This window comes from Nelusetta ayraudi, unplaced genomic scaffold, assembly GCF_046127955.1.
Source record: "Nelusetta ayraudi isolate G7.1 ecotype Tasmania unplaced genomic scaffold, CSIRO-AGI_Nayr_v1 ptg000002l, whole genome shotgun sequence".
Lineage (NCBI taxonomy): Eukaryota > Metazoa > Chordata > Actinopteri > Tetraodontiformes > Monacanthidae > Nelusetta > Nelusetta ayraudi.
Genome location: NW_027466052.1, coordinates 5,739,973 through 5,762,058, shown reverse-complemented (window position 1 = coordinate 5,762,058; position 22,086 = coordinate 5,739,973). Strand labels below are relative to the sequence as shown.

Here is a 22,086-nt window from a genome sequence, read left to right as displayed (position 1 = left end):
CTTCCTCGGCGCTTTAAACGAGCCTATCCGTGCATAACTCATTCCGAGACATATTGTCCACGCGGCTTGGCTTGCAAGCCACAGCAACGGTCCAAACGCCCACTGAAAACATTTCAAAAGCACGAGGTGAGCGAAGACAATCCCTTTTAACCATGTCAACACGGTTTTCGGTGTGCTAGAAGTGAATCACGAGCGTGGATTGTTTTCACTTTCACCAGAGAACAGTGAGAGGACGAAGCTTCAATTAAAAGGCCAAATATTACACCAAATTTAGGGTTTTTCGTTTGTTATCCAATAGAGCAGCCTTGCGCACTTTATCATCCACAAAAACTCTTCAGCCTATTTAGCCCTCTGTTTGCAGCCTCACACAGAAATACCGGGTTTAAGCTTCCTGACAAAACGGATGATGCCTTGCCGGACCTTCCACTTGGAGACAGGGTGAGACTGGTCTCACAGGAGGACTGGGCGTGCTGGGACGAACCTGAGAGAGCCGTCAGAGTTTCAACCCGCACTTTTTGTGTGTACAAAAGAAATAAAGCGGGGATTACACCAATTTCAGGGGAGTTCACTGACCTGCATGATTCTGTATCATCAGTATCTGTCAGGGGAAACGCCTGCCCTGCAAACCCAAGCCAAATCCATCTCAAACCACGTTTCTCTTCCATTTCTCTTCCACAATAAGCAGCAAAGCGGTGTAGTGAAAACAAAAATAAGAGGCAAATGTGCTAGATCATTGTTTTTCTATATTAACTGTAATAATAATAATAATAATAATAATAATAATAATAATAATAATAACAATCATTATCATGCACCGTCGTTCCTGTTCCTATTTCCCGGCACAAACAAAGCTTCCTCTAGTGGCCCTTTTGCATGAAAGGGACACATCTCGGAGGAGCTGTGACATTGAGACAGTCATGGCCCATCAAATTCGTCACTGCTAACAGAGTCGTCAGAGCTGAGCGGAATGGCAAATGTGCTGCGCGAGCATGCCTCTGCGTATACAGTAGAGGGGAGGGAGGACTCGGGCTCGCTTCGTGACAGTGCAGCCAGGCCTATTTATTCAGCTGCACATGCTCATGTGTGGACACAGACGGCAACTCCAATGGGCCTTTTACCTAGAGCGTTCAACTGCACTGTTAATGACGAGACAGTGTCCAGAGGAAAAAAAAAGAAAAGAGAAACAGGCTATCAGTGCGCTCCACACTGTAAAAGAAGTTGCAGCGCAGTTAAGTTGTGATGGACGGCTCAGACGTCCCTCTGGCACCACTGTCAAATTAACTTACACAACAGATTGCCAGCAGACGAGAGGGAACTGGGGCTGAAGCCGACAGCAATTATAGAAGCATCATATTTCCACTCTTGAATTGGCCAAATGCAAGTAAAACCTGCAAAGCAACGTTTTGTATTGGGTTTTTTCCCCCCCCTATCTCGTCACACAAATACATGTTAGAGAAAATCTCTTTATGATTGTAAGAGTGCTCTTTAAAAGTACTTAATAATAATTTTGTGTCATATTGACGTGATGAGGCAGAGGCAGCCTTGTCACATAGTTTGGTACATAGTGCAGTCGGCTGCATTCTCAGGCAGTCCGCAAAGTGACACTTTTTTTCAATGTTTTGCCTTTACGGGAACAACTGGCCGCACACACACACACACACACACACAAGGTACTGCATGCACGCCGGCCGCTGCATGGGCCGAGCCATTGGAGGGTGGTCAAAATTGCATGCAGCAGCTTTATAGTTGGCCTCTAGCAACGCAAGGGGACGATGTGGGGTGACAAAACAATGTGAAGATCAATAGCGGTGCCATTTGTCACAGAACTTATAGGCGTTATGGTGCTAAGACAAATAAGGCAGCATCAATTGATTATTATTACCGTTACGGTTATCATAGCAGGAGGCCACAGATAGTTCCACAGTGTTAAAAAAAAAAAGATTCGCCTAAATTATACTTCAGTTAAACTGACCTGAAACGGGCTTTTTGCACAGAAGTAGCACAATGGTGAAATTTGTGATTGTATGTCTATACGCACCACAGACCAGCAATGTTTGGCTGCACCACAACAGGAGCTTGATGTGAACTCAATATACTCCTTCGCTTTTGTGTCTCAATTCTGCTGCCATGAGGCGTCACAACGCAGCGCTCATCTGGTTTCCTGCAGAGGCAAACCCACTGAACAACACTGTGATAACTCAATGAACGCTTGAGTCTACGGGCAATTTAAAGTTTCCACTTCAACAGACCAGTGAGTGGTTGGACAAGTGGGAGGAAGGCGGCTTCGCCCGGTGGAGACCCAGATTTCTGGAGATCACGCCAACTCGACGCACAGAGGCCGTCGGACCCGGGCGTTCCAGCTGCGAGGTGAGCGCACCAACCGAGCGCAGAGCTACTGCGCTGCCCTTTTGTACTGGAAATGGCATTCTGATTTTGTTGGAAACACTCAAACAAAGTTGTTTGCCGTCAGTTGACTTCGCTCCAGCCCAAATCCTCTCTGCAATGCCAGCTTTGAGCAGAAGCTTGTTAGCAAAGACGCTGCTGAAACGGCAAACCTGGACGCAGGTGAGCGAAAAAATGTAAATTAGCGAGGCAACAGCAGATGGACTGTTCAAACAACAAAATCAAAACAAAACCAAAAAAAAAAAAAAAACAGACACAGACAATTCCACAAAAATACCACTGATTCAATGTCTGAAAAATGTGACCAAAATGATTCATGGTTCACAATTTGGGGTATAATAAAACTCCCATTCAACCATATCTGATGAAAAATTTAACAATGAGCTATTTTGTCTTGAATTTCTTTCACAACAGACATGCCGGAAGAAATCAGGTTAAGAACACACGTTCCTGTGCTGGAGACTTGCTGCAATGGTTGTATTGTCTTCAAATGTTTTCCAAAATATAAGACAATCCTGGCCATCAGCACTTAATGTCTCAGTGACCTTTAGGCTACTTATTTAGCATGTTAGTTGACATTGGAATTTCATCTTTGCTAGCAATGTATGCATGAAATTCCTGCCATCTATTTCACCCCTAATAATGGATTATGACAATTATGCCTATATCCCACACAAGTGATAGAACAGTTGATGATGGCAGTTAAGTTGAAGGTTATGGTTGGTCCAACCAATTTTCACCAGAGCACATGAATTTTGTTCTGTAAATGTGACCGATCCCTGAGGGAGTGGTGAGCATCAGCGGTGCTGAACTGGGATCATCTGGCGATCGGACCCAGCTAAGCACAGCCCTTGGTGCAGATTGCCAGGCAGGGAGGCAATGGATTCCATCTTTATCGTTTTTGGTACGACCCGACAATGGATCCAACCCAAGATCTCTCAATTTTGGAACTGACGCTACAACACAGTGCACTTGCTTCCAGAAAACCACTGCTGGGTGCTGATGAACCGCATGTTTCTCGTTTCATAGCGCCAGTGGTTAGCAATATAAACTAAGAAACTGTATTGGGCCATTTTGGTTAATAGATTTGGTATCCTGAATCAACTGAAAAATGGTCCACTACTTGAGATGGAGAAACTTGTTTTGGGCAAAGAGAGCACCCAAGGAGCCAGACATAAGGTGATACAAGAACAGGGGAGGAAGGCTGATGAGGCTGTGGTGAAAACACTGGCGGGACGTCCAGCCAATCCAATAAAGACTTAACAGGTCTCTGGGGCCAAGGTCACGCCTCCTACCTTAAAAGAAGGGAAACTTCATTTGCAAGCCTAATCAAGTGTGAAAGTCACAGCGGCTCTGCAGAGGAGGGTCGGGAAAAGGCTAATTCGGTACCGGGGACGACGGCGCTTCAGCCTCCCAGTTTTACAATATTGGAGGTTGTGGAGTTGTGAGGACAGCTCTTAAAACAATTAGCTAAGACATCCTTTATCCACGTTGGGTTGTAAAGAGTGGTTGGCTCTTAAGAGATTGGATAAATATGGCTGCCTGGAGACCTTCCATTACTCAAGATTCAGTCGTTGAGCCTTTTATGTCGGATGGAAGCTACCTCCTTTATGAATGCAATATCATTTCGACACTTGGCGAACCATTCCTTAAAAGAAAAAGTGCAACACAAAATTTCTAGAAAACAGCAATGTGATCAAGTGTGTTTAATTTGAAGCCTCTCCAGTTTTAGAAGAGCAGTGGCACCGTCAGGCAAGACGACTCTTCAAACTAAAATAGCTACACAAAACTTCATCTGAGCTGCCAAACTCTTAACACGACATTTACTCAATATTAATAATTTGTACTTAAAACAACTTGTTCGACAATGGACACCAAAGACTCATTACCTAATTACACAAAGCAGTCAATACATTTGTCTTGCTAATGAGCAAAGGGGCTCAGCTATTTCTCCTCGGCCTTAAAAATCAAACTATTTCTGTTCGACACTTTTTCATTTTACAATCAGTCAGCACGAGCAGCTCACACTATGATGGATTGGTGTTCCAATGTGTCTCTGTAATTTGTCTCTGGAACAATCCCAGCTCGGGACTACAATACCACTTGAATAATATTCTGCCCACCTTTGAAAATGATTCTGCCAGCAAGAGCAGTGATTACATTATGTTTTCATCTGTGTCCGCTGTGAAATTTAGGTCCTCTGTTATTGGCACCCGCTTTGTTAAGCAATAGAAGACGAGATGATTCATTTGGGCAGCTTTTTCTGTACCTTTACAGTGGCTATAGGGCTAATCAGCAGGACGCTGAAGCAGAAGTTAAACATTAGCAAAGAGTCAAAGAAGGACACAAGCAACAACGCAGAATTGGGCATCATGGTTTATTGTGTAGATCGAACCAAAGTCAACACGGATGCACTGTGAAAAGCATCGCAATTGCTTAACTCCATTTCATCCTGCACATGCAAAACGGTGCCGATTCCAGACAGTGTAGCAGAAGGTGAGAGTGAAACCCATCCAAACACCGTCACTGGCGAGCCAACCAAGCATGGCCTTCCCTGTGGTGCAATAGCATTCCCTGGAAATCCCGTTTGGAACCTAACGGCTCCTAATCCGGGCCAAACGCACCAAACAAGACCACCGTTAAAGGCTTGCTTTTTCTGACAGGGGAAATTACGACGGCCGTAAACAGGGGGGGGTAAGGGCTCGACTCCGTCGGCTGTGTGCCTTGCGGGCGACTGAGGTCACTCTCTTTTGTCGGGGCTCTATTGGGAGGCGGTTAATACTGAACTCAGTGAAGTGGCTAGAGGAAGGGGAGGGGTTACGGCTCCAAAGCATTGCGGACAGACATAAGCCGTCTTTGTGTCAGCTTTGAAGCGGTCTCCGGTTGCTTCTGCTGCGAGGAGCAGCGGCGTCCCACAGGGAGACTGAACTCACCCAAATCCCCCCCCCCCCCCTCCCCCCCCCCCATCATCCACCGGGAGGCGTCTCGGCGAAACTGAAGAAGCTAAACGAGGAAATAGCGGTGCGTCGCGTGGCATGTTTGACGTGTTGTGACTGTCTAGAAGTGAGGAGGCTTTCTTACAAGTCACATCTACACCAAAAGCAGAGATGATCTGATATCGGATGCGAGTGATATTTGATACACACAGACACAGGCAGTCCCCAGGGAGATAAAGATCTGCGGTTGAAATGAAGGGTCAGACGTTGAGGATAAGATCTGACGGCTGCGAAGGGTTTGCGAGTGCTTCTCAGAACTCGCACAACAAAGACACGCAGCACACCAGCTGACAGGTTACTGACGCACTGGAATGAGAGAATAGGGACGCAGGCAAAACCTCACAGCGAGCTCGTCCTTAAAAACACCAGGAAGAGAAAATGATTCACCGTCGCATTTTTATTTTGAAAAGTTTGCAGATCATCACGGACAAGCCCAAATCCAGTTCTAGCACCAAACCTGCAATTATTGCGAGTAGCCAAAAGTGAAAACTTTAGAAATTACTAATTATATCTAAACTATAATTTGAAAGAGGGGGCAAAAAAAAAAAGGAACAGAAGAACAGCATCTGTTCTCTTACCACAAATATAGAAGCACGTTTCTTTTTTTTTCTTTGTTTCCTTCTGTGCACTAATATGACCACATGTTGATGATTTTACAAGGGCAGAGCTTGCCAAGCACTGCCTCGTTCAAATATGGTAAAACAATGAGGACATCTGAGGTTTATCTGGGATTAAAGCCGTCGTCTGCTTCGTCACGACAAGAATTCAAGTCTCTGGCCGTTGAATCAGACGGTGATCCCGTCGAGATACAGCTTTAACCAAGAGGGGTGGGTGGGGGTGGGGGTGTGTGTGTGTGTGGGGGGGGGGGGGGCTTTCCCTTTTTTCGTGATTATTTTTTCTAAGCTCCCCATTGAACATGGAACACACATTGCCCTGAAATGTCCCCACGTGCCCTTTCACGACAACGCTTACCAATAAATTCTCTGAAACACTTCGTCCTTTTTCATGTTACGTTTGCTCACATGACGAGACGAGCCACTGAATGAATGAATGAACCTCCCAGCGCAGGCACCAAGGGGGCCTGGGAGGACCAGATCAGGGTCAGCGTCAAGCTTGGAGAAAAATATCTAATCACAGCTTCTCAGTGTGAGTCAAGGGGATTTAAAACAAGCCTGTTTTATCAATATCCAGCATCCACTCAGCAGGCTATTCAAGTTAATCATGTCAATAAGCGCTCCCACAGGACCAGCATACGGTAGACAGGAGGTCTGAGGGTGGCAAGATGTGCCGGGAAGAAAACCCGGCTGATTTAAAGAGGATTTTCAAGATTTTTTTTTTTCCGGCTAAAAAGGGAGCCCGGGCACTGCAGGCTGCCGCACAGCGCTGTGTTTTCTCTTCGGCGAAGAGAAGCACAGAGCGCAAGAGCAAGTCGTACAAGAGACTGTTTAACTTGTGATCCACCGGCTTAAGGGCTTGTGATAAAATAATGCATAATATTTAAGTGATGTACTCACTCAGTCAGTTCAAATTAGTCTTATTTGTGCAGTCAATAATTACGTTGTGGAATGGAAGAAGTTGTATCATTTTCATGGTGCATTGTTTTCTTTCAAGTAATTAAAACGGATCAAATAAAAAAGCATGTCTGTAGAGCAAACACTCACCTCTGCGGGCCTCAGTGTCAGGTTGAAAGTTCAGCCGCTGGGGTGCACAAAAACCGAAGTCTTGCTCGGCCTGCTCACCTGCTGGAGAGAAAAGAAATCTCAATAATGGCAAAAGTACTTAAATATACAGCCATGAAACAAAACGGCTGACATGTATAATCATATTATATCATATCATTGTATCGTATCATATCATTATTGTATTAAAAAAGGAGAAGCATAAGCAGACAGCGTAGACGCGTGTTGCCAGGGGCATGAGGAAGATTCATGAGTGTCTGAGAGGTTGGGTTAAGTGGGCACAATTTGTGCAAAAACAATCTAAAAAAAAAAAATAAAAAAAAATACAAGGCCTCCTATTGATGGTCTCTCACTGACATCACCAGCAAACCTCAGAGAGCCCCAGCAACTCTGTCCCCTTACAGGATGCTGAAAAGGCTGCCCATATAACCCAACAGACAGAGAAGTCACATGGTGGCTTCTCAGGCTTGACATTTATATATATATAATATAATATATATATATAATATATACACACACACACATATAAATATGTATATATATATATGTATATATTTACTGTATGTATATATATATATATATATATATATATATATATATATATATATATATATATATATATATATATATATATATATATATATATATATATATATATATATATATAAATATATATATAGATATAGATATATACACACACACACACACACACACACACACACACACACACACACACACACACACACACACACACACACACACACACACACACGGCACCCAAAAACAGTCAGGAAGCTAAAAAAAACTGACCAAGGAAACAGCAGAACAGAGAGAGAGAGAGGGAGACAGAGAGAGAGAGGGAGAGAGAGAGAGAGAGAGAGAGAGACAGACAGAGAGAGAGAGAGAGACAGAGACAAAGAGAGAAGGATATTGAGGGTTATTTAAAAACTTCTGCTCAATCATTAGTCAGTCTTATCTCCTTTTGGACTGCTGGTAGGAAACAGATGGTGCGGCCTTAAGAGTGTGAGAAGACTCATCCTGACACAGACCTTCTTCCAAAGCTCAACTAAGATGACAGACAAACTCCAAAAGCAGATCTTGGCGTACGTTGCATTGGATCTTATTTTTAGAAAGACAAAACCACAAAGTGCATTTGAACAACAAACGCATTCTGTCGTCAGAATGCATAACTATCTAGACCAAAACACGCGTGCGGAGAAGTTAACGCATTTCAAATACGCCGACTGTGTACTTTGAAAAGGCAGACAGGAGAGCTAATACCAAGTGGCACCTTAGCAAGCAGACCGGTCGCAGCCCAAGACTGGAATTGATCTAATTGCAGTGTGAGCTGGCTGCATCACACAGGGACTCATGCAGCAAATGGACTGAAATAACCAGGTTGCTACACACACACTGACCATTTCTGCACAAATTGGAGTGACACGGGCCTGGACCTCCGCTTTGTGTTGACCATCGACGATTTGTGTTGGAACACAGATGTTTAGACCGGGCAAAAGCTTAGAGTGCAAAATAATAGGGTGCAATATTCTGCCTGAAAGAGCCGTCTGGCAATTACAAGAGATTAAATTGTAGTGGACACAAGTGGATATGCTGCAATTTTCAAACCTGTTTTTTGGGGGTTGCTTTTAGTTCCACTCTGCAGTCGAGGCTCAGAATTCCTCTCATATTTTCTATGGCTGGTGGTGCAAAGATAAAAAAAAAAAAAAAAGATCACCACTGAGTCGCAATGCCACAGTGTGGATTGAAAGACGAGAAGACGATTGACGTCACGTCACGGTCTTTCATCAATCAGCTGGGTCGGTTTCGACAAATGTGTTGTCGGTCTTGAAAAAAAAAAAAGAAAAAAGGTACGTTTATGAGCTTTTCTGAACAATGCAGTGAGCCTTTAGGAGCGCGTGCTACGTCTAGAAGACCATTTGCTCCAGCCCTACTCTGCTGCACAAAGGAGGAAGGGAATGAGCGCTGAAGATAAAACACTCTAAAAGCCACTTGACAGCTTTCTTTCTCCCCAGTGTTTTACAGAAACCCCCGAACTCAACAATAGCGGAGAAAAGCACAGTCGCGGGCACACAAAAAACATTTCTTGCGGTCTGCTGAAATGTGCTGATTGAGGACCCCGGAGGAGAGAGACTCAAACTACTGGGAATGACGGGTGGTTCCGCAAAGCGAAACGGCAACAGGAAAAAAAACAAAAAAAACAAACAGCGGTCCGGCGAGGTCAGCGGACAAGATCAGAGATTGCTGCGTCAACAGTTTGAACTTTGATCGGTGCAGCCACGGCTGCCGCTGCGTGACGCATGCCAACGCTAAACCCACGGAGATTTCCGAACGCGAGGGAATGAAGAAACGAGCTCCAAAATTCCAAACCATCCGGCTAAGTCAACACACACTTGGCACGACTTGTATCAGAGTGGCTTGCGTACAGGTGGAACCGCAAAGCTAAATTTACACTGGCTCAGCCTGGCCACCGAAATGAGCTGCAAAATTAGATATGTGGAAGTGGAACGCAGCTTGGCATCGCGCTGCACGCCCGGGGGGGGGGGGCAATCTTCTGTGGCGATGCCTTTTTTTTGCACGACACCAGAAAATGACCTGAATACTGTCTGAGAGGAGCCGGTGATCAATACCAGTGACCAGAGCGCCGAGATTTATGGATTCAGGAGGCATCTGTTTGGATCCAATATAGTTTTCTTTCAAATCTCCTCTCCTCCTAATAAATTGTGATAAATTGTCAAGCAGCATACACTGTCCTTAGTCCATAAATTTCTATCAGCTCAGTTTTAATGTGTAAAACGCAGGCCCTGTCCACTAGAGTTAGGACCATCTGGAGGAATACACAGCACAAAAACAGATTTTGCCTGTTGGACCGGGGAGGCGACAGCTCGAGGAACTTGAAGGTTCCAGGGTTGCGAAGCGAAACGTCTCGTCATGAAAAGCAGTCTGTTTTGCCCAACTTAATCTTGGACGACTGAGAACCTTCACATGCAAACAGCTCAAGGCTTCCTATTGGTGCGGGACATGCAACATTACACAAACGCCACTGTCCTACAGCAAGCATGATCCGCAGCCTGGCATTTAACTGAAGTCAAAGTCTGTCCGCTGCAAGAAAAGCCTTCGGTTCAGTTGTTTTGTCTTCGTCTATACTCCAAAATATAAAAACTGCTGCAACTGCAGATTCTACACTAATCTCTTAATTGGCGCTCAGAGTCTCTTCCGCTATTTCTTTCTTCTTTGTTTTGTTTTTTAAACAGGCGGTTTGCGGTAGTTGCTTCCAGCTGTCGTCTAAACCGAAAAGATGAAAATGAGAAGTTGGTAATGGAATCCCAGGAGTAAATGAAGATATTTTCCATTGGCGGTTGGCAGGATGGGTGACGAGCAAGAATAACGGAATTGAAATGGCGCGGCTGTCGGAACGCTCCAACGTCTATTGGAACCCATCAAAATCCTCATCGGCAACTCTGCAAGTCCAACAGTGAAGGGATAAACCGCTCAGGTGAAATTCGTACATATAAACTACATGGAACTAAGTTGCAGGAGTGTCGACCATATGGTCCCCAACTGGGGGAGAGAAAAAACAATCCCCGCACAGCAGATCTCACATGTATTTTTCTTTTTTTTTTTTGACAAAGCCGGCCAGTTTGTGTTCGTGTGAATATCTGCAGAATGTGTTTGTGTGTGTGTACATCAAAGTGTAAAAAGGAAAAAAAAAAAAAAAAAGCGTGAAACCTGGTGTGCAGGAGACAAAGAATGTGAGCGTGAGTGTGAGCGTGAGTGTGTGTGTGTGAAACAGAAAGGCACCTGTCAATGTAAACGTATTTATGGAATAGCGACATGTTGGCAAAGATCCTAAGTCAGAGAGATAATCTTTAGGTTCCACACAGTGGGCGTGTCCACATGGCCACTTTCTGTCCATCTGATGGAATCGTATCAAACCGAGAGCTCAGTTTGTCCCGTTTACATGAACACTTGACTCAGGCCAATTTAGTCGGAATTGAGTATTTAGTATTTATTAACGCGAGTTTAATCAGGTCCGTGTTTAATCCGATTAAATACGCTCCATGTAACGGCACCTAGTGACACAATGACTCAAACTGTGACTGGACCACTTGGATTGAGTCCTGGCGGGCTTGGTTTATTCTTGAAGGAAGAATAAAAGCGAAGGCCGAGAAATTCTGAGATTCAGTGCATGAAAGTGATTTTGGCCATCAAACCAAAAATAACTGACTTGTTCACCTGCTTCACTTAAAATAAAAAAAATAAAAAAAGGTCCCCCTTTTATCAACCGACCCCTCCCGCCCCGATCTCCCTCTCCCTCCTTCCCTCTCGCTCGCCCGCCCGCCCGCCCGCCTCCTCTTCGCCATTAAGGGGGAAAAGCGCTTTACATCCGCTTCACCTCCCTGCCTTTCTGGTTCATGAGTCCCAAATGAAACCAGACGGTGCCTGACAGCGAGTTTCAGAGCCGGTCGCCAGGCTGGCTGCCAGAGATCAATGCCGCTTGCCAAAGTTGACAAAAAAAAAGGGGTGGCTTTAATGTCACAGATTACAAATGGAGCGCGAATGGCTCTGCATAATCACACAAACGTTGCGATTTATCAACAACTCGGCAGGACGTTCAGCTTTTCCTCAAGGTTAAGCCGAGCCAAAGCGGCGCACATACAGCATGTACATATGCATCAACTTTTTTTTTTCTTTTTTAGTGTGGGACAAATACTTTCGTTATCTTCACATTTTCACAGCTGTCCGTTTTATTTATGCATTTGTCTTCCTATAGCAGCGGAGCCGCCGCGGCATCAATATGCCGGCGACTGCTGCTGATTCCTCGCTCGCATCCGGATCAACGATATCTGACAGAGAGAAACACTGACAAAGACACTTTTTTCTTCTTCTCCCTATTCAAGAAAACTGAAGGAGAACCACACAAAACATGGCGGCGAAGCAGCACAAAAGACGGCGGCGTCGATGCGACTCAAGGAAAAGGTCGCCGTGGTCAAAACGCTGCAGCCGCCACTCTTGACACGAGCAAACTAACGGACAAGCGAAAACTGTGAGTTATTCGCAGTGTTGTTATTGTGCGACAAGGCAAGACAGAACGCATGACAGTGCAACAACGAGTCAGAAATGACACAGTCAGCGTAACTCAAATGACTTGAACCCAGCAATGAATGCGGCATGCAGATTTGTTCAAATGTTTCCTGGAACATGTTTCTGTCGGCTGACTGGGCGGAAATGTGAGGAATTTAAGGCATTCAGCAGGTAGTCACCTTAAATAAACAAATAAATAAATAAATAAATAAATAAATGGACTTAGGGTGTGTCATGAATGGTCACGTAGGACCACCGGGCTGACAATTCTAGTATGGAGCACTGATGAAAAAAATACTTGGATAAATCAGCCACAAAGAAGAAGCAAAGTGCTTTTTTTCATCAGACTGGCTCTGTGCTTGAGACAGATTCCTTGTTTTAAAGACACACAATAAAGCAAGGACATCAGTTAATGCCGCTCTCTCCACTAAGGAGTCCGTGAGAGGAACTAAACAAGATACAGCGCTCGACAAAAAAAAAACTAAACAGCAGTAACAGCCATGAAAAAGCACTCTTGTTGCACGACCTTTTTTCTCATAGTACATACATTCATCAGTTAACGAAGATGATTATCTAATTGCACTGCAGCCTGCAAAAGTGTCCACAGGCTAACTGTGGTGTCGTGACAAATGGCATTTTCATCACAAAACATTAACCACGAAGCGCAGATGGAACGTTTCCCCAAATCGGTTGGGTCTGATGTATCCATCGGCTAAAGAGCCCCAAGAAAACACGTGGAGGCCAAACTTGGAAGGACAATTCCAATTCCCTTCATTAGCTAAGCGGCGACAGCTCCAGGGGTTTCCATTGGTGCGAGAGGCGACATTAGCCATGGATCACCGGCCCATGACTCGCTGGCATGCACCAACGAGGATCAAACATCCAAATGAAAATACCACCCAGTTCTGATGAGAGCGCAGCTAAAGTAGCATCCGCACTCATTTCTTTAGCAGGCAGCTACTGTTGACAACTTTTGGTGGCTTGTTTTCCCTGGTCTTCGCGTGTGGGCTCTCACAGGCAGTAAGTAGCAGGAGGCTCTGAGGGCAGAAGAAAGCGGGTATAGATGATGCGTGGACGGATGGACGGATGGCTGGTGAGTGGTGAATGAAAAACATCTCTTGCTCCTTCAGGAATTGATGGGGGTGGGGGGATTATGAATGCGAGGCGGCAATATGAATGAGAGAAGATGCACATTTTGGACTCCGTCCAGGTGCTGCACAAGGATGCGGGGGGGAAATTTGGATATCCTCCCTCAGTACCTTCCTAGCATAGTTCAACTTTACTAAACACGTTTTGTCACCCAGCTAAGTTTTGATAAATAAAAAAAAATGTTCATCCACTTCGTGACTGTCTGTGTGAATGTTGCCTCCAGTTTTGTTGGCGCACCGATAAACACCGCAGCGTTTTGAATATGCACCTGGAGGAACGTCAACCTTCCCTAAACCTACTTTCAGTTTTCAATTCGGCCCCTAATTTCTACATTCTGAGAGTCGGCTCATCGGGCATCAGACCAACTATTCCTGAAAGATGAACAGAATTCCATCTGCTTTGGTCGAGTTGACATTTCGCCTCACACACAGAAAAGGACGCAAAATTGGCGTCAGTGCATCCCTGGCTGACGGTAGCGGAGGATGTTTAGGAACAAGCGAAAGTGCCACCGTAATCCAGTCTTGGAGAAGAAACTAGTAACTCACTCCCGAGCGTCAACGCGACGAAACCAAGCGGCTTAACCAGCGTTTCAAAAACAACAAAGACAAAAAAGGAAAATGTAAAAGCGGACCTTCGGCCACCCACCGGGGAAAGTTAACTTTGTCACTTCTTGGTTCGTTCACGAGAGAGAGAAAACAGCAGAAGCGCTATCATGGCTTCCACACTTCCCGAAGCCACCTCATCACAACACTCCAGCCGGGCGGGCAGGAGCGCCGAGCTAGCAGCTAGTGAGCCCCAGCCAGCTGCTCCTCCGCTCCCGTTAGCATGCGAGCTAACGGGGGGGGACCGCGTTCCTGAGACGGAGAGAGTCAACACTGGAGCTTTGAACTTCCTCCACCGCTCCCTTCGCCGGCTTCTCCCAACAAAAACCGCCACCCTGGGGCTCCTATCTGAGAGCTAACCGCGGCGGTGCTGTGCGGTGTGGGGAAGTGGCAAGAGAGGACGCGGACACTTAAGAGATTTAAATATCGCTTGGGCTGCTGTGAAACTGTGGGCAAGTATCGGCTAGCTCTGCATGAGTGCCTGGACGGAAGGGAGCCAACGAGACGCAACGTTAGCAGCCTTACCTGTCGGGTTGAAGGTGGCGGGCGGGCGGGCAGAGTCGGAGTTGGCTCCAGAGACTGCACTGCTGGATGTCCCTCGGGCGGGCGGTCGCTCGCTGGAGAGCGTCCTCCCGCTTTACACCCTCTGGCTGGCTGTGTGACGGTTCACCGCGGCGCACGGAGCGATGGTGCCACTGCCCAGTCACAACAGCAACTGAACACTCCGGAGCGTCTGCCTCTCGCTGGGAAGGATTTCCGGGTATCGCGAGATATAACGTAAAGCTCGGGGATGCGCACAAGCCAATCAGAATGGCTGGTTTGGAGCCCCGAGCTCGTTGTGTTGTTTTGTTGGAGACTGTGGGAAAAGGATACCGAGATGGAGAGCTTCCGTTAGTCATAAAATAAAATCTGCTGCTACCACATAAAATTTAGTTTTGTCGAAATTTCTTTACACAATAGCCGCAGGCCAGGAGGCATTTACGTTTGTTACAGATATAAATATGTTACTTTTGCATAATGTATCTTATTTATATATTTAAAAATATATATATCATGAAATGATCATATGAAAAGACAAAACAATGTATATAACACAATACAATAACAGGGAACTAGTGGAACTGGTAGTTAGGTTTGTCTAATAATCCCGCTGACTGCGATGAGATGACTTGTCTTATCACTCGTGATTTTCAGTGCGGTTCATATCCCCTTTTCCTTCTGTTGAAGCAACCCCCTAGAACTACCTGTCACAACAACAGCAGGCGGCACCTGTCTGTCTGAATGATTAAGCATGTGTGCACACTCGCATGTTGGAATGAGGAAATGCAGCTGAAATACTCCAACGTGTTACACGGAGAGCCATTTCAGGCTTTTCTTTGAGCTCTGATGTATTTTGCATGAGGCTGCAGAAAGATATTTCAGAAGAGACACTAAATAAATGAGACAAGCACCTCTCCTCAGTACACATGCTGATGCCAATTCTCATGAAATAACCCATGAAAGAAAATAAAGGAGGATGATATCATCGCAGGCAAAGGGAGACCTCAGGGTACACCCTGCGCATGATGCAAAGACAGCCCTGTCTTGCCTTTGAAAAAACTGTCGCGCTGTGAACCTGCTTGCCAGAGACATTTTCACGTCAGCACAGACCGCTGTTTCACCCGTTGGCTCAAAATTCACCTCTGTCACCTGGTGATGTCATGAGAACGCTTATCACATGTTGTGTTTTGTCTAAATATTGTGCAGCTCCACTACTTTTTTTTTTCTTTAGCGCTGGCTCTGTTCCACATTTTCCTTATGCTAAACCTCTTCTGGCACTTCATGGCGATGACAACTCTGTATCTATATCCATTTTCCACAGCACCATGCACAATGTTGTTCCTTTGCCTCAAAATCACTCTGTTTACTCCTTAGCAAGACAGGGAATATGTGTGTTTGGTGCGAGAGGATGTGAGATCTGTCTCAACTGACTGAATTTCACACTAAATGCGAGACAGGCACTGACCCTGGTGTAAGAGACAAACAAGCCAACATTATCAGAATGGGCAAGAGCATCGGTTTCAACCAAATCTCACTGCGGGCATGACCTTGTGCATGCAAGATTGAAATGGAACTTCACAGCAATGCAGGGGATGGAAGGAGAAATGTTCCAGGGTTCACAATTAGATCACAAATGACATGAGAAATATATTTTTATCTCATAATTTTGCTCTTCAAGTGGTATAATTGTTGAACGTCTAGCATGGTTTGGTGCGAGATCTCACATCCTCTTGCACCAAACACACATATCCCACCTCCATGGAAGCTATGAAAACATTATTATTTTCAATGGCGTTTGTAGAAGCGATGATTTATGATATTTTAAATAGACAGCGTCCTTAAAAAAAAACACATCTCTTTTTCAGAAGGCTGTTTTTGCATTGTTGCACATGTAAAGGACTTCTCTTTTCACAAGCTCCACTTTACCAGAAAGACCTGTCAGACTGCAATACTGTATAATATTCTTCTATTTTTTTATGGTTTTTTTTTTTTATGTAAAAACCCCAGATGAGGGCAGAGTTGATTTAATGAGTTCCAGACTGTCAGTGGATTGCAGATGTGACGGTAATAAGACCGATACTGACTGATTGAGATGTTATGAAACTGCGGCTTTGCATCTTAATTCTCCTCTTAACATGCGCACTGCATGCAAATATCATGGGATTATAAAGAAGCCATTAAAACAGGTAATGTTTTGGTTACTGATGTATAACAGGGAAAGCAGCAGCAGCAGTTGTTTCCATCCTATGCAACTTTTAAAGGCATCGCAGTTGAATACATTCCAGGTTGTGGTGCCATGACTCCAAATCAAAAAATATATATATTTCTGCACATTTTTGAAACACTTCAAACTGTATTCTCACTCTTCACACCCGCAGCAAAACAGTTCTGACGCAGCTGCAGAACATAGAGATTAGAGGGATGAACGCTCTGTCATGAGGAATGAAAATTCCTTCACCAAGAAAGAAAAAACAATGCTGCACGCACACCGGGTGAACTTCTTAAAGGTGTCTACCCACAGACTTTCTTGTCCAAAGCATTATAATGGAGGTAGAAAAAAAAACCAAGATGTGATAAGTGTGAGAAGGTGAGTCCCTGCAGCCTGAAGGCCAGCTGGAGGAGGATCTGATGGCTGCAGACATCACTGTGTGTCTCTGTTGCCATTTAATTTATGCTGAGGCAATTGGTATTCATACATTATTCCACATTTTAAGCTTTCAGGAAAAAAAAAAGAAAGAACACCCTCCACATCCCCCACCCCAAGAAAGAAAGAAAAAAAACAGGAGAGCAGGTGTGATTTTTATGCACTGCTCTCTGTATCTGACAACAACCTCAGGCAGAGGAAATGGAGCAGGACAGACTGACATCATAACGCTGATAGTGGGAGCGTGATTCTCTGCGGAAGGAGCCGTTAGAAACAAAATTCTCTTTATTCTTCAGCAGCGTGTCAAACTATTTCCCGTTCAGCTCTTTGGAATGCCACTCAGTGACTGTTGTGTTTAGCGCTGAAGATGTGAACGCATCATAATATTTTGCACCCCGTGCTTTGCCGTGAGCCACACGAGTAGCTCCAATAAAGAGTTCCACCATCTCATAAAATGCGCAGTCACCCAGGGAGACTTTTCAGATTGACAGCGCTTTGTTACCTTCATCGCTAATTTACATCCACAGTCCTTGAGAACAATAAAGTTGTGTTGCTAATGAAAGGAGAAGGTGAGCAAAAGGAAATAATCAAATGCTAATTCTCACACGGGGTACCGTGGGAGAAAGACGCAGATGCACTTTGGTTTTTAAAGGAATTTGCGGCGAGATGTCTTATTCTATGTTTTGTTTAATTGATGCATGGAGACATTAAAGTAAATGGGCTGTAGTCGAGTAGTCTGAGAGGAGTTATTTTGTGTTGATTTATTACGCCTCACTCGGACTTTACTGGACTCCAGTAAAAATGCAAACTGACATTTTCCCCCCCTGAAACAGCTTAGCTTTTGAGCATCATAATCTTGAAGGGAAATATCACTATGAAAAAAAAAAATCAAATTTTGTTAAAGGCATTGAACTTTAATAACTTTTTCTTATGTATATGCAGCTGCAAGATCTTGAAAGCCTCAATATGTATGGAGAGATCATTATGTAACTGATCTATTTTGCTCCACTGAAGACCTTATAAAGTAGGTTTTTATTAACAAGATGTGGAACAGTGCCCGAACCCACCTCTTTATATTATAGAATTATACAACCAGATCCAGGAGTCCCCCAGGGCTGTTTACCTAGTCTCTTGCTGTTTACACTGTGCACCCAGGCTCCAATGGCAGATACCGTTTCAACTTCAACAGCAAACAAGCAACATGCTGTTTCCAGGAATTAGAATAAAAGGGAAATTGAGTGATTAACATTAAAAAAAAATGGACAAACTAGATTCAAAATAAAATCAGAATTGTAAAAAAAAATATGTCAGTCCAAAGCTTAGGCAGGCAGGTGGACAAAGGATTTTGGTTTAGACAATCATCAATTCATTACTCACTAATTACTGAATCAAAAAAAATGAACAAATTTGTTTTATAACATTCTGCAACTTGGAAACTAAAATGCCTCTTGAATTCTTCACACATTCAGGAAAACAAGTCTTTCTTGTGTACAACATTATTATTATTCAATGAGTGCTGGTCGGGTCAATATAATCGAAAATGTTTTGTCTATACAAGAATGTGCAATGTGTTTGAATATTAGCATTAGCTCTTGTCAAAAACCAACTGCAGATCAGCCCATTTAATAGGCTGTAGAATGATCTGAGTGTTCAGAGTGTGCAGTGCTGAGCGGAGCCCCTTTTGTCTCTCTTTGTCAGCCCTCTCAAGACTATGAAAGATTAATGTGCTCGAGCCAGAAGTGTTTTCTTTAATTTACTTTACGAGAAGCAATGCAGGGAGATACCGGCAGTGCAACAGTGATTTTATTCATATTTCCTTAGCCTCTCCTACTTCCCTGAAAAAATAAGTCACCCGTAAACAAAGCGCGAGAAGGACGGGATGGTCTATATCTACATGCAAATCTGCACCCACACTGTCTGCCAGATTTGCAACTATATACAGTGCTCACACTGGCTGTTTTTCAATATCAAATAGAAGTTCCAAGTGCACAGATCTGTGGCTGGTGTCAACAGAGAGGTAAGAAACAGGAGTTCCAGAGTTGAATGAGTTTGCAGGCTTCGCAGAGGGCAAAGGCATCAATGAATAGAGCTAACTTGATCCATACAAGGCATGTGGGTGATATTCAAAAAACCAAATAGGATCTATCACCACATGGAGTGCAGGAAAGTAACAGAAACTACTGCCCAAATAAAAGAGGTGAAGGACAAAACAGTGAGATGGGATCCTGGATATCCAGCTTCTAATCCAAGATTAGATATTCATCAACAAAGGTTTTTAATGGCAGCAAAAGCATTCACACAATGTCACAATCATAGCAGACACTAGCGACAACATATAGCAGACACTAACGACAACATGATTTTCCTGTCTCTGTTCAAAACAACAACAACCACAACCACAACACAATACTTGGGTGGCAATTACCATAAACATGTTCATCTTCAGAGCTTACGCAGAAGTGCTGAAGCAGGCAGCTCCCTCTGACAACGGACTGAAAGCTCAGCTTTTCCGGTAACAATCCATCACTGAGCCGCCGCGTGTGGTGACAAATTAAAGTCTCTGCATTTTTCACTTGATGTGTTTGTGGAATCGTCCTCAGCTTCACCCCGAGGAAATCTGTTGTGATTTGCATTCATTCCCAATGTGGTGTCAGCAAACACAACTTACTTTAAAGTTGCAGGTCATGTGCCAAGCCAACTTTTTTTTTTCTGGGGGGAGGGGTGGGGAGTGCCGTGAAGGGTGGAGGGGGAGTCAGAAATTCAGACACGGATATTAAATTTGAATTGCAAAATAACAAAGCGCAAGAAGAAAAGCTGAGAGAAAGGCTGTAATATATTTGTTCTTCTTCTCCTCTTGGCTGTTAACTACCAAAGGTAGTCACAGCCAATCATCTGCCTCCATCTGTCCCTCTATTCCTCCAATCCCCTTCTCTCACACCAACTCACTCTGTCTTTCTCTTTCACTACAACCATAACTCTCCTCTCTGCTCTTCCCCAAGGCCTCCTGCATGCCAGTCCCAACCTCAGCACCCTTCCAACCAGATATTCACAGTCCCTCTACTGGACACGTCCAAACCGCCTCAGTCTGGCCTCTCTGGCTTTATCTCCAAAACATCAAACATGCTCCGCTCCTCTGATGTCCTCGTTCCTGATCCTGTCCTTCCTGGTCACTCCCAAAGAGAAGCCCAACATTTTCATCTCTGCCTCCTGCAGCTCTGCTGCCTCCAGTTTGTTCCTCAGTTCCGCCGCCGCTCTCAGACAACACTGCTGCTCTCACGCTGAAATACATCTTCCTCGTAAACAATAAATGAGAAAAAAAAACATCAAAAATATGAGACATGCTTTCCCCGCTAAAGTCTAAACTGCTGAAAGTAAAGCAGAGACTGGAATACACCGTTTAAAGGGAGAAAAGAAAACACGTTTCTGAAACGGCTTCAAATGGAAAAATGGATTCCATGTAAATCCAGCCCACACGTAAAAATATGCAGGGGGTGACTTCATAACTTACGTATCTCCAGTTCTCTTTTCCGTTTTGCTGCAGTGGTTGCCGGGGCTGCTTCGACTTCTCCTCCCTCCCGAGGAGAAGGACATGATGCTCTTCGCTGAGAGGAGCAAGTGATTGCCTTCATGAATGTCAATCATGTTCCTGAGGTTGCAGCTCTGAAAGACGACGACAAAATAAGGAGAGACGAGAGCGACTGAAGGACACTCCAGTGGAGGGAGAGCACTAACGGCAAGAGCCTCTGTGCTCGTCTCACCCGCAGACGTGTTTCTATCAAGTGTTTAACTCGCCGTTCAAACCCTTAAAATGATGTTTTTATGCTGAAATTAGTACAGAGCCGAGTGTTCGATCATCATCAAATTATGGATGAAACCTGCGAATAAATTTGAATACAATCAGATCTTGAGACTGAAAAACTTCTGCATCCATCTTGAGGAGCTCAAGTCAAAGGCAGACTGTCGCTCTTAACGGGAGGCATCCCATCTGCACCCACTGTTTGTTTGGCAAAAGCAGGAAGCAACAGCTGCCAAAGAGGAGGAACCAAAGAAGACTTACAGAAGAAATACAGGAAGTGGATGCTTTCCAAGCTATTACTAAAGAAGCAAGCACAACCCCTGCTCTTTCTGCAGTTTGTCTAGATGTGGATCGTGATTTTATTTAATCTAAAATAAGGAACGAAGAAAGGTGCTGAAGACTTTTTTCTGTTCAAAAGATGTTTTCTGTTTGAGTTTTTTTTTAATTATTACTACTCCCCCCTCACACCTATAGCAACCCTACAGCTGTGGTAGGCTTATCAGCAGTAACCTGACATGTCCAATTTTAATGTGACAGAAGGTTCACTCAATCACCTTCCTCCCTTTCCATTGTTTGTTTGTTGTTGTCATTTTATTTTTTGTTGCTTTGTTACTTTTGTTCAAGGACCTCCCCTTTATAAGTGCTACCAATGCGCTCTTCACCATATAGATACAATCATATGATCTTTGTGACAGGTTTAGCATCTGTAGCATATAACATCAATGATTTTGGAAGGTTGGGGGCCCTGGAGTAAACTGTCTAACCTGGGATAGACTCCCAGCACCCAACCACAAAGTTCCATCTGGTGCAGAGCAAAGTGCTCTATCAATGAGGTTAATGGAGAGATGGTTAGTGCGGAGAAGCATTATATTAAATTGAGCATTATTGATGGATCATTATCGATTAGTGGTGGCACTGGACAAGAATGTGGCGATTCCCTCCTTGGTTGCCAGAATATGTTGTTGTCTGTAGGTATCTTCATGTGGTTTATGGTTTTTTTTTCATATATATATATTTTTTTTAAAGTTAATGAAACTGCTTCGACCAAATTTTTCAAATGGTCCATATTATTATCTTGCAGCTTTATGAAAAGGCCAGCGCCAGTGTTGTGGCCTCATCGCCTCAATATTATCGACAGTTCAAGTAGCACAGCTGTTCATCCTGCACTTGCTCC

General features: G+C 44.3%; 1 long non-coding RNA gene across 2 annotated transcripts; it reads right to left on the bottom strand.

The window, feature by feature from the left end:
* Nucleotides 1-6,926: 6,926 nt before the first annotated feature.
* Nucleotides 6,927-21,333, bottom strand: LOC142884036 (uncharacterized). Of its 2 annotated transcripts, none has more exons than XR_012926115.1 (3): nt 20,625-21,333; nt 14,458-14,788; nt 6,927-7,141 (listed from the first exon to the last, which is right to left on the bottom strand). It is a non-coding gene; the product is annotated as an uncharacterized LOC142884036 (long non-coding RNA). The 2 variants fall into 2 exon arrangements; XR_012926114.1 differs by having other exon boundaries at nt 6,949-7,138; nt 20,625-21,329.
* Nucleotides 21,334-22,086: the final 753 nt, after the last annotated feature.